Source organism: Cyprinodon tularosa, unplaced genomic scaffold, assembly GCF_016077235.1.
Source record: "Cyprinodon tularosa strain WSP-4 unplaced genomic scaffold, ASM1607723v1 ctg11, whole genome shotgun sequence".
Lineage (NCBI taxonomy): Eukaryota > Metazoa > Chordata > Actinopteri > Cyprinodontiformes > Cyprinodontidae > Cyprinodon > Cyprinodon tularosa.
This window is the reverse complement of record NW_024037893.1, coordinates 3,575,231-3,586,774: the sequence shown is the minus strand read 5'-3', so window position 1 is coordinate 3,586,774 and position 11,544 is coordinate 3,575,231.

Sequence of the window (11,544 nt, the reverse complement as noted above, 5' to 3'; positions counted from 1 at the left end):
ATATAATGAAGGTTATAATTTTTTTTAGCTTATCATTGAAAATCTGAATACATTGATTTAGGTTATCATAAAATAACTCAACAAAATGTTAATTGGACATCTATTTTTTTTCTATTCAATTAACCAAATAACACTTACTTTTAAAAGAATCCTTCTCACGCAGAATCCCTCTCAGACTCGATCTGAAATCGAAAAAAGGACAATCTGACCGTTAGTTAAGACTCCAGGCAAACCAAAATTAATACGCCGTTCCGATTTTAATTTTCTTTTAGTAATATATAACATTCAACGATGAATATTTTAAGTAATTATTGGGTTTTATTTTTTAAAAGATCATGACATTGTAAGTCTATAAGAACATATGGTTTTATAAACAGATATATAAGGGTTGGTACTATTTTTCTAAGCGCATTAATCAGCTCAATTGATGGCAGTGCTTGGTGCGGTTTTTTTCATATAGCTGCAGTTTTAATTAGCGCCAGTAGATGGAGACAAAGACAAAGAATAATTGTATATGCTTGCTTGTGGCCATGGTACACAGGCATATCTACCTGTTTTAGAGGTTCAAAATCAACCAAGAAATGTATTTAGGGTTCACCAACTTAAAACATCTCCTAAAAGAGAAAGTTTTTTTTAGATTTTTTTTAATAAAGCAATTAATAATCCTTAATAAAAATATGTATTTTAATCCAAATATCTAACACAAGAAATGTAACTTTCCATATTTATAAAAATTAAAGGGAAAACATACTTTTAAAAAGTCAGAAATTCTTCTAAGGCTCTGCTTTTAGGAAATGCCTAATCAGGAGATATTATTCCCTGACAAAGTTTTCCACTCAAGTCTATTTTCCGCTCTATGAAAGTGAACCTAACACCTCAGAGGGCATTTGGGGAGGATGTATGCGAGTCTTTCATGTCTGAGATCTAAGAGCGATTATATATTCGAACCTTGGGGACGATTCTGGAAGGACCAACTGTTTACCTGCTGGAAGAAGGCAGAGGGGAGATAAAGCATAAAAGCATTGACTTGAATGTCATCAAGCCTTATTTTTTTGGGTGGGGGGAAAGGAAAATTTTGCGAGATCTTGCAATAGTTTTGCGAGATCTTACAAAAGTATTGAGGGTTCTTGCAAAAGTTTTGCGGGATCTCGCAAAAGTTTATTTTTTCCCTCCATGTCCCTTTAGGGACTCCGCAAGAAATATCTTTTTCTAACTTATTATTTGAAATGAAAAATTTTAACTTCAGATAATTAAACTATGAAATAGGCAAGAGCCTTAAGCAAACTTTTTCCCAGGAACAAGTTTTATATTTATTAGTTTTATATTTGGACCAAGAGGCATGTCCAACACTACACTATTGCTGTGTTTTGATCAGCAGCTCTGTTTTTGTGTGTGTGTGTGTGTGTGTGTGTGTGTGTTTTTTTTTTACCTAATATCTCTCTCTCCCTCTGTTTTAAAGCTAAGTAGAAACAGCCAAACCACCAGTTTAGAGAATACTTTATTTTTGTAGAAGTGTGTTTGTTTTTTATGAAAAATCCAGCAACTGATATTATATTGTCCCCCATAAAACACCATATCATTTTCTATAAATGTGATTCTCTGGTCGGCTGAACATGACGTGAAGGTTAGTTCACTGCGGCACAGAAAGCTGGATTATGTGTGTTGTTTTTCAGATGGACAAAGAGCTGAGCTCAACTACAAGATCCAAACCACGATTCACAGGGAAAGTCTGTCTGTGTGTTGCTAGATATAGGTAAGATTATTGAAGGCAACTTTTGGGGAGGTATTAACTTAATGAATATTTTTTAGACATTCTCTTTTGATTTAACATGACATTTTTGCTTCTTTATTCTTCAGAGCAAAGGAGAAGAATGAACAGAATAGAATAGAATACAAAATTAGAAATTCAGAACCTCAAAGGAGGAAATGGTTGCTCCTTTTTTGCTTTAGATTGCTATAGAAACTGCTTATTGTGTTCATAGTAGTTATTCCTAGAGTACGTAAATGAAATAAGAATATCTCTAGAGAAGAATTTATGGTTGAGGGGTGCAAACACACTGCAAATACATATAATTACATAGATCTACTGCAAAGACAAAAATGAGACAATGAGACATGCACTAGCAAACACACAAAACACACGTGAAGGGAAATACACATGTGAAGGGAAATATTGCAAAAGAGAAATGGTGCAAACAACCTGCAAATGCAAACCTGCTGCAAAAACATGAATGAAGTCTACACATAAACACAAAAAATGTGAAAAGGGAAGATGATGCAAGTAGCGGAAACAACTGCAAGTTAAGAAAAACTGAAGACAAGCGCTGCATAATGGAAGAGCTCCAGACCACTAGGGGGAAACCATCATCAACTCATTTGGAACCAGACCTGGAGTAATGATATAAACACAATGTTCAGAAACATGTTTAAAAAGGTTCAAAGGCAGATGGACCTTTTCTTTCTTCCCTCAAAATGTCTTCTTGGTAGGCATCTCATCTACGTTTCTTTGCAATTTGTCTGATTCCTAATACCTCAAATTGTACCTCATAAATCCCTTTGCTAAATGAAAAGTGGTTACTTAAAATCCTGCTTTTTTTCCTATCTCCTTCCTTACTACCAGGAGTGTTCAGCAGCATTTATCATATGCCAACCACCAAAGAATTTCCACATTTGCATAGTTGTCCTTACTGATTTGCACTATTTGGAATGACTCATTAGGTCGTAGTAAAGTCTATGGTCTGGTCCTATGCACATTGATAATTGTCTCCCCCTAGTGTTCTGGAGCCCTTCCATTATGTAGAGCGAACTGGAACATTTCTTCACTTGCAGTTCTTTAAGCTACCTCCAGTATTTTGTTAATTGGGCTTGTTCATGCTGCTTGTGTGTAAACCTTATTTAGTATGCATTTTGTTACAGGTTTATATTTGCAGCATTTTTGCACTTTTCTGCTCCCTGTTTGATATGATCGGTGCATTTTTTTATTTGCTGCATTTATTATGCTCCTTTGTAGCATTTTTGCTTGGTTTAGTGTTTGCAGGCCTAAATTTGGCTATTGGTTATACTTTTTGTATTTCCTACACAATAATGTATTTGCATGATGTTTGCAACCCTCAGCCTGTATTCATTTTTTTCCCTGATTTATCTCTAAAAGTGCAGCTCTTTTTGGGGTATGACAGGTCTGCAATGGTCAGTATTTAACATAATAGCAACAAGAAAGATAGAAGTTGTCGCCAAGTGTTAAAGAGTTGCCAGCTTCAGTCCAACTGATTAGTTAATGCAGCTCATATTACTAGAAGTTATGCTTGCTCTAATGCAGCTGTGTCAGGACACGGTGTATCATACTTTATTGCCTGTGATGCTTTATTACCACAGACCCATCATAGTGTCTTTGCTGGTCTTAGTGTTGTGCCTGATCATATTATGGATAATCTATCATAATTTATGTATTATAATTACTCAGAGATGGGAAGTAACAAAGTACAAATACTTCGTTACTGTACTCAAGTAGATTTTTCTGATATTTTTACTTTACTTTACTACTTATTTTTATGGCGACTTTTTACTTCTACTCCTTACATTTTAAAAAAATTGGCTCGTTACTTTAGTTTTGAATCATTTCAATGGAGTTACCGTTATTATTTTTCACGTCATCAATACCAAATTCAATCTAATTGGATGGGAATCTATGTTGCATTTGACGCACCACTACAAGATGAATCAACAGATTCGGCGCGATTTATTCGTGGCAAATCATTGCAGCTTGGTGGCGGTGGCGTTAGCATAGTAGTACGGACGACGAGATGATTGAAAATGAACACAACGGAGATCTAGTCCTATTGGCAGACATCCATTTAAAATGTAGGCAAAGCCATGAAAAAAGTGGTTTCTACTTTTACTTTTATACTTTAAGTAAATTTACAAGCCTGTACTTTGTTACTTTTACTTGAGTAAAGAAGTTTAATCAGTACTTCCACTTCTACCAGAGTATTTTTTAACACAAGTATCTGTACTTTTACTCAAGTACGGAAAGTGAGTACTTTTGCCATCTCTGGTGGCAATTGATTCAATCTTAAGCCTCAATTCCATAGTGAAAATGTGAGGAAAATCAAGACTCTCCTGTTTTGTATTGTGTGTGATTTTAAACAAACAAAAAGAAATAATGATCAAGTAGTTTCCTTATTTTTTTTTTTACATTTTATGCTGAAAATCTCAAACAGGTGGTGTAGCATTTATAGCCGTGGTTCTCAACATCGATACGTCAGGTGGTTTCTGAAAGTTAGTTCTGTAAACTCCAACAATTTTACAGCAATGCACTGATATTAATACATTAATTTTGATTTTTTTTTTCAAAAATGAGTACTGTAGTACTTGAACTTGAGTAGATTTTTGATTTTTTATTCAGCAATCAATACTCAATATAACAATACTTTTACTCAAGTACTATAGTTTAGTACTTTGTCCACCACTGAGTGTGACCATTACTGCTTAGGCCCCCAAGCAGCAAAATTTTTTTATTTGTGAGTAAAGGTAGGTTAAGCTTCAAAAATTGCATATAACATACATTTACATACTACATCAATATCTTATTGAATTTAACATTAAATGTCATTTCATTATTTAACTGGTTTCATGGGACCTTTTTCCATTTTTAAAATGATTTGTATTTATTGTTTATTTGATTTAATCATGTCTATTTTGTGCAACTTTATTTTTATATATCATATATATAATATATATTTATTTGTGTTTGTTTATGTTGCACTATGTTATTTTTTATATAACTCTGTCTAAAATTTTCTTTACATTTTTCTTGCATAATTTAAACAATAAATCAGATGTACTAGGTACTTGTGTGGCATTTTACCAGGTATGTTTTTTTTACTATAAGTTATTTATTTAATTACTACTTTTACTTGAGTGATATGATGTTAAGGTAGTGCTGCTCTTACTTCAGATTTTTGGTGCTCTTCCCACCTCTGGAATGATCTGATCATCTGACAGCTGACTGAAGGATTGTGTTGTTGTTTGTACAAACAGAGAGCCCCAAAATGTTGCTACTATTGCAGCTGCTGATTTTAGGGTTCTCTGATCATAGATCATTTCTCCCATCTCAGTATCCTTGTTTCTTATATCGAGCCCTGAGCATCCTTCACCATATCCATAAGGCTAGTCTGTGGTTTTATCCTAATCAAAAGGAAGTGATTATGATTTTCACCCCAACAGCAATAATATTATTTTTAGCATGTTTACATGGTCTTAGTCTTAAATATAAAATTGTATACATTTTAAATAAATCAATCCAACTACACGTTACTGTGCATTTTATTAAAAATGGCAGAAAATGCGAGATGGGGGAGGATCAATAAGACTGCAGGAGAGATGAAAATTGGAGGGAGGAACAGAAAGGAGGAAAGATTGATGAAGTCTATGCCAAGCTGCTGGAGAGGAGACTCCAGCTGTTTGTTGTACCTCAGCTTCTAGAGTAGCAGTGCAGTTTCGTCCTGCACCAACTCTATACCTGCTACAGGGTATTTGAGGGTCCATCATGTTTTGTGGACCTGTAGAAGACATTCAACCATGTCTGTCATGATGCCCTGTAGGGGGCGCTCCAGATGTATGGAGTCAAGGGCCCTTTATCAGGGGCCATTTGTTTACTTCACAATAGGAGCAGAAGTTGGGTCCACATTGCTACCGTTAAATCAAACCTGCTCCCAGTGTGTTGGACTCAGGCAAGGCTTATATAACACATTATCACATTTTATTAAGATATCGTAAAAAGGAAATATAGCACTTCCAAAATAAAGTATAGCACTTTATTTTGCTTTAGATTTTATGTTTGTTTTTCATGCTTTTAAATGGCAAATTACAAACACAAATCTTAACTCCAGTGTTTAACATGTACTTTAACATATTTAACATTTAGACACTAATTTGAAAATAAAAAAAAATCCAATCTCATAATCTCCCTGAGATAGCCTTGACCCACGCTGCCACACTCCCAACATAAAAAATGCCTTGTCCTGCCGCTGTGAATTACTGCCTCCTATAATAAATCGGTAAGAGTTACAGTTCCTCGTCCTATCAAAATAAAAGTTAATAAAAAAAAAAACAACAAATCAGAAATAAGCAAAAACGCAATGGAATAATGCAAAAAAAAAAAAAAAAAAACTAAGATAAGAGGCAAAGACTTTATGGAAAGACGAGTGTGTAAATAAAAAGGAGCTTAAGTTTATAGACAATACTTCACCTGTAGATTAAAACTCAAAAGTTAATGTGAATACAAGAAAATACTTCAAGAATAGAGCATGAGAAGAGGGAAAGAAAGTGGAAAACGGAAAGCAGAAGGCGACAAAGTCACAAATTAAAATAAAAAGCCAAAGTCTGACTGATTCCCAGCGATATGAGCAATGTGGGTTAAAGTGCATCACAAGCAGCACTTATCTGTTTCATTACTGGGGACCGTATAACTAACACCAACTACTAAAATAGGTTATATATAATAGGTAGAAAAAATTACTTTCCACTCAGTCCTGCAGGTATGGTACAATAGTCTTAATTTTGGCTCCATTACCGCGCCATATTTGACCTTGATACTTTCTGATCTGTCCCAGAGGCCAGATTCATACCGCACTTCCTTCAGGGCATTTTTCTTTTACAGTTTAATTTTATCGTAGCCAATAATATATTGTATTTTAGGGTTTTGTTGTTGTATTTAATAGCACTCCTATAAATAACATATAATCTAAAGAATGAGAATAAAAAGCAGATAAAACCCCATGTCTATATTTTGCTGAACTGCTCTGACCATGTCTGGTGAAGGACATCAGACAAGTGAAATAACAGAAAGAGTGTAAACGTATCAATTCTGTCAGTAAAGTCATTATCCATTTTACTAGGTGTACACTTTTATTACTAAGAATAGAAATGCTTACTTATGGTGCTATTTATTGTTAAATGGCTAAATCTGGATTCATTTCTGGTTGCACATTTACAAATGAGGTGATGGTAGGATCATGGTGTCAGGACAGACCGGGTAGTGATAGGCCTAGACCCTGACAAAACATTACCTTGTTGTTTCACAATACTGCAAGATATAGGTTTACGTGTGTAACTGGTTACTCGTGTAAATGTTTTTTTTTTCTTTCCTGTATGTTCAGGCTTTTTAAGCTGCTGAGATTCCGTACTTAGATTTGTCTTTGGCCTTAACATCAACTTCAAATTATTTCAAGAGGGAAAATGTTTAGGAACCCTATTACTTTGTAGTGCCAGTAAAACAGTCTCCACTATTATTGTAACTCCTGATTAAGATTTGTATAAATTCCTCAGATTTTTTTCTACACATATATATCTATCCAAATAAGATTTACCATCCTTCTCATTGCACCTTCAGACAAAGGTAAACTTGGATTCCTTTCCAGCCATGTTTATTACAAATAAAGTTAGGTAACACTGTATTGACACACCATTCTCTGATGTTTTTCCAATTTTGAAGAATTCTCATGCAATGTGGCTTTTGTGTTGTGTTAAACATAATGTTCTGGGATAATAAGTCATGATTTACTGATTAAAAGTTACAAGACATTTTCATCCTCAGCTATAGGTGTGTTCTAAATGCATGTACCTTAAATAGGAGAATAATGTATTTTTAGTAGATGTTACAATAATTATTTAGGGTGTAAGAATGCATGTTTTTATGATCATATTTACATAATCAGATTGTCATTTTTCAGGGTTTTTATGACTTTATTAAAACTTTAAAAACTTTATCTCAGTACCATGCATCCCTTTCATGGCTTCACACAACTTTCACCCAAGAATTACATTTTAAACCTAGTTAAACAGACAGTTTTACATGCAGAGGGAATTATTTCTGCCAGTTCATTAAAAATTACACATACATGATAACTGCATGGTACCAGTCAAAGTCGACGCTCTCAGTATTATCTCAGTTGATGTGAAATATCTAAAAGGACAGACTGTGATGATACATTCTAGGAATCAATGGATTGCTCTTAAAACTCTTTGAGCACACTGATAAATCACTAATCTAAGTGTGGAGGAAAAAGGCCAGAATTATTTGTTTACTGATATATCAAAGAAAAATAAAACCCAGAGCAAATGCAATCTTTTCCCACAGAAGCTAACAGATAAAATATATTCCTCCAAAATAATAATAATGTTTGATAGCCTGTTTGTGGTCCTAACATCCCAGAAATGGTCTTGATACACAAAAATGATAAGGCTGGACCCTAACCAATATGATGATTCAGAGGAAAAGCTTGGGCCACCAACAGAGAGAATGCTGTAAAACAGGCATTCCCAAACTCGGTCTTCAAGCAGGTTTTAGAGGTTTCTCTGCTTCAGCACAGCTGGTTATAATGATTGCAGTAGACCAAAAGCCTATTAATCAGCTTTCAATTAAAATCAGCTGTGCTGGAGCAAGGAAACCTCTAAAACCTGCAGGACAGGGGGCCTTGAGGACCGAGTTTGGGATGCCTGCTGTAAAATATTTGTACTACAAGTTAATAAGAAACAGTACACAGAAATTAAACTTATAATCTAGTTCTTGTCAATTTAAATTCCCAAATACTTTATTAAGGGCAATAAATATTGTTGTAATTAATACAAGATGTTATTTATGTTGATGGCTATAGGCAGGAAAGATCTTCTGTTGTGGTCGTCTGATGTTGTACAACAGTTATTGACAGCAAAGGGTTGACCATAATGTTTTCCATTCTATTAATGCTACGTTCAGACCGGACGCTGCAAAAGCAGCAAAATCACGTCTGCTGCTTCATTTTTGCTGCTTGTACCAGTTAGTTCTGACGCGCGGCTGAAGCAGCTTTGCTGCTCTGGCTGCGTGGTGCAAAAGTGGCTCTGACGCGCGTTGGGCGGAGCTTCACTATCCTTTCTCTGCCTTGAAGCTATATTTGCTGTGATCAGTGGGAATAAAGTAGTTTTAATATGTTTTTAAGTGAGAAAATACACCTTAAAACTTCATCAGTGCAGTCAGTTCATCCAGATTACAATCCTGTCTCCCAATGTTATTTCTGTCGGAGCCGCTCAGACCCGCACATACCAGCAGTGCGCCAACAGAACGAATCCCTTCATCAGCAGCCTCTGGCCGGGTCGCCTCCTCGCGGTTTACCGCGGCGGCTGGTAGGTGTTTTTCATCTAAATAATCCGATCTGCAGGCACCAGAATAATAAAAGCGAACATATTCTGCCGGCAGAAGTATATATTTTAAGTTAATTATGCGTTAATAAACTGTTTAAGAGGAGTAATCAGAGCGGTCTGTGTCATCAGCGCTGTGTCTCTCTCCCAGCCAGCTCCCAGATCAGCTTCTCTGATTGGTTGACGCGGCGCGTCGAGCAGCAAAAATTCAATTTTTTCCATCTCGAGCAGCAGCGCGTTTGCGGCGCGCCACGCGCTGCTTCAGCTGCTCAGACGCGCTGCGCCTGCTGCTCAAAACGCGCCGCGGGACCTTTTGCTGCGCCTTGACGCGCGTCAACCATTGACTTTGCATGTAAACTCGCTGCTTCTGTCGCGCCAGCTGCCCCCGGTGTGAACGCAGCACTTTGTAAAAGCATCTGCAGAGGTTCTACACGAGTCCCCAGAACTGCAGCGGTATTATTTATTAAGTTTTTACTGCTGTTGCCACTCCAACAGATACGTAGCATCTTGCTGCTAACTCTAAAAGACCTAGTCTTCCTACCCTACAGTCTGCTCTGTCACGTCTTGTCAACAGCTTCACAGTGGCATTTTCACTTAAGTTTGTTGTCCAGGTAAATACAGAGGTGTTCATACTCATTGTAGGGACTTACCAAACTAGCAACAAAAAAAACATATTAAAAAATCTCAAAATATTGCAACATGATACGTAGGGCCCAAAAATGAGGTAAACATACAGACTCCCAATACATCCCCTTCTTTACACCACTTTACCCACCACCTATACACACTGGAAATTAAGCCACAACAGTAAGGGATTAGTTATCTTCCCTAGGAATTGGGAAATTCCTCACTGCGAAGTTGACTTTCTGTTATGTAAATGACTGCAAATTTATGTATGTACATACATGACCTATGTGCTACCATAAGAGAGGAGACAAAGCTTTAAAAAGGAAAAACAACAACCATTGAACCTGAAACTGTAAAAGGGGAACTAAGTTGAGTTACTTAACTATCCTTTTCCTCTTACAGGTATGATTAGCCTTTAAAAGTGTTTTTTTAACCCAGCTGACAATTTCTAGTGAATGAATATGCTAATTACAAAACCAAAGGACAGAAATACACAGCGCCTGGACGTTTTTTGTTGTTGTTGTTGTTGTTGTTGTTTTTTAATCAAATTTTAAGAAAGGGCAAATAATTTTTAGAAAGGATGAAGTGGGGGATGCTCTTTACAGGTTTTTAGGTGGCTTAAAAAAACAACCTTTTCATTTAGCCCTAGAAGGACTGTTTTATATCCTACCTCCAGCATAGACACGACCAGCTGAAGCCTTCTCTCCCCCACTCCAGGGCTGTCTGCCTGGCAGGCTGAGCTGATTCTCTGCTGTACTCCTTACATCTCCAGCTGTTAGCCTCTCATAGCTCTGTCTACCCGGCAGGCTTCTCCAAAGTCCTGCTGTCCTTCTTGCGACCACCACTCCTCATGAAGTAGAAGCAGCAAGCGGCTGCCTTCTCTACCCACTCTGGTATGCTGTTTCCCTCATTGCCCCCTTCGATCTCATGCTGTGGATTCTTAGCTTCAGAGAGGAGAATGGCTGGCAGCCTCTTTTCATTCCTCATGCTCTCTCTGGTGGTGTTCTCGTATTTATTTCCCTGCTGCTCCTTTCCTAGCTCCAAAACACCGTCTCACCTAACCGCTGTTGTCCAGGAGAATCAGGTTAACCTAGAAGGCTGACGCCAACAGCTTTGTTTGGCATTCAAAAGTAAATAAAAAAAAAAGAGAGAGTTGCTCCACAAAACCCACGTCCTTGTTTCTGTGAAATCTTTTCTGGCCTTTCCCCAGCAAGTTAACATCGGAAATTTCTCTTTTTTGAAGGCTAGAAACCCCTACCCATTGTTCTGTCCGCTACTCCTATGTGCAAAAAGGAATTTGGACACCACTACCCTCATGGGCATGCTCATAATTTACAGTCAAAGCTAAAATGTAGGGCTGGGGGGTGTATTGGGATTGGACCCTTACCTTCGCTGTTAACATAACTAACTTGTGCCTGATCAGACTGATGTTGATGCATTCATACTGTATGAAAGCTATGCCGTCCAACTCTATCATTGTTTCCTTGGGCAAGGCAGTTTTACTGCCTTGCCTGCTGTTGGTGGTCTGTGGCACCGATGTATAGCAGCCTCCCCTGTTTGTCTGCAACAGGGCATGCTGTAGCTTCAATTCTTGTCAGTAAGTGTAGTGCTTTGGGGTCATTAACAAGGCAAGGTTCTCCCCTGACACTTTCATCTCGCAAGGCAACAAAGGTCCCTAGATTCTCATACAATGGATTTTGATTTTTTCAGTCATTTTTAGATAAGACTAGCAGCCTTTTGTTT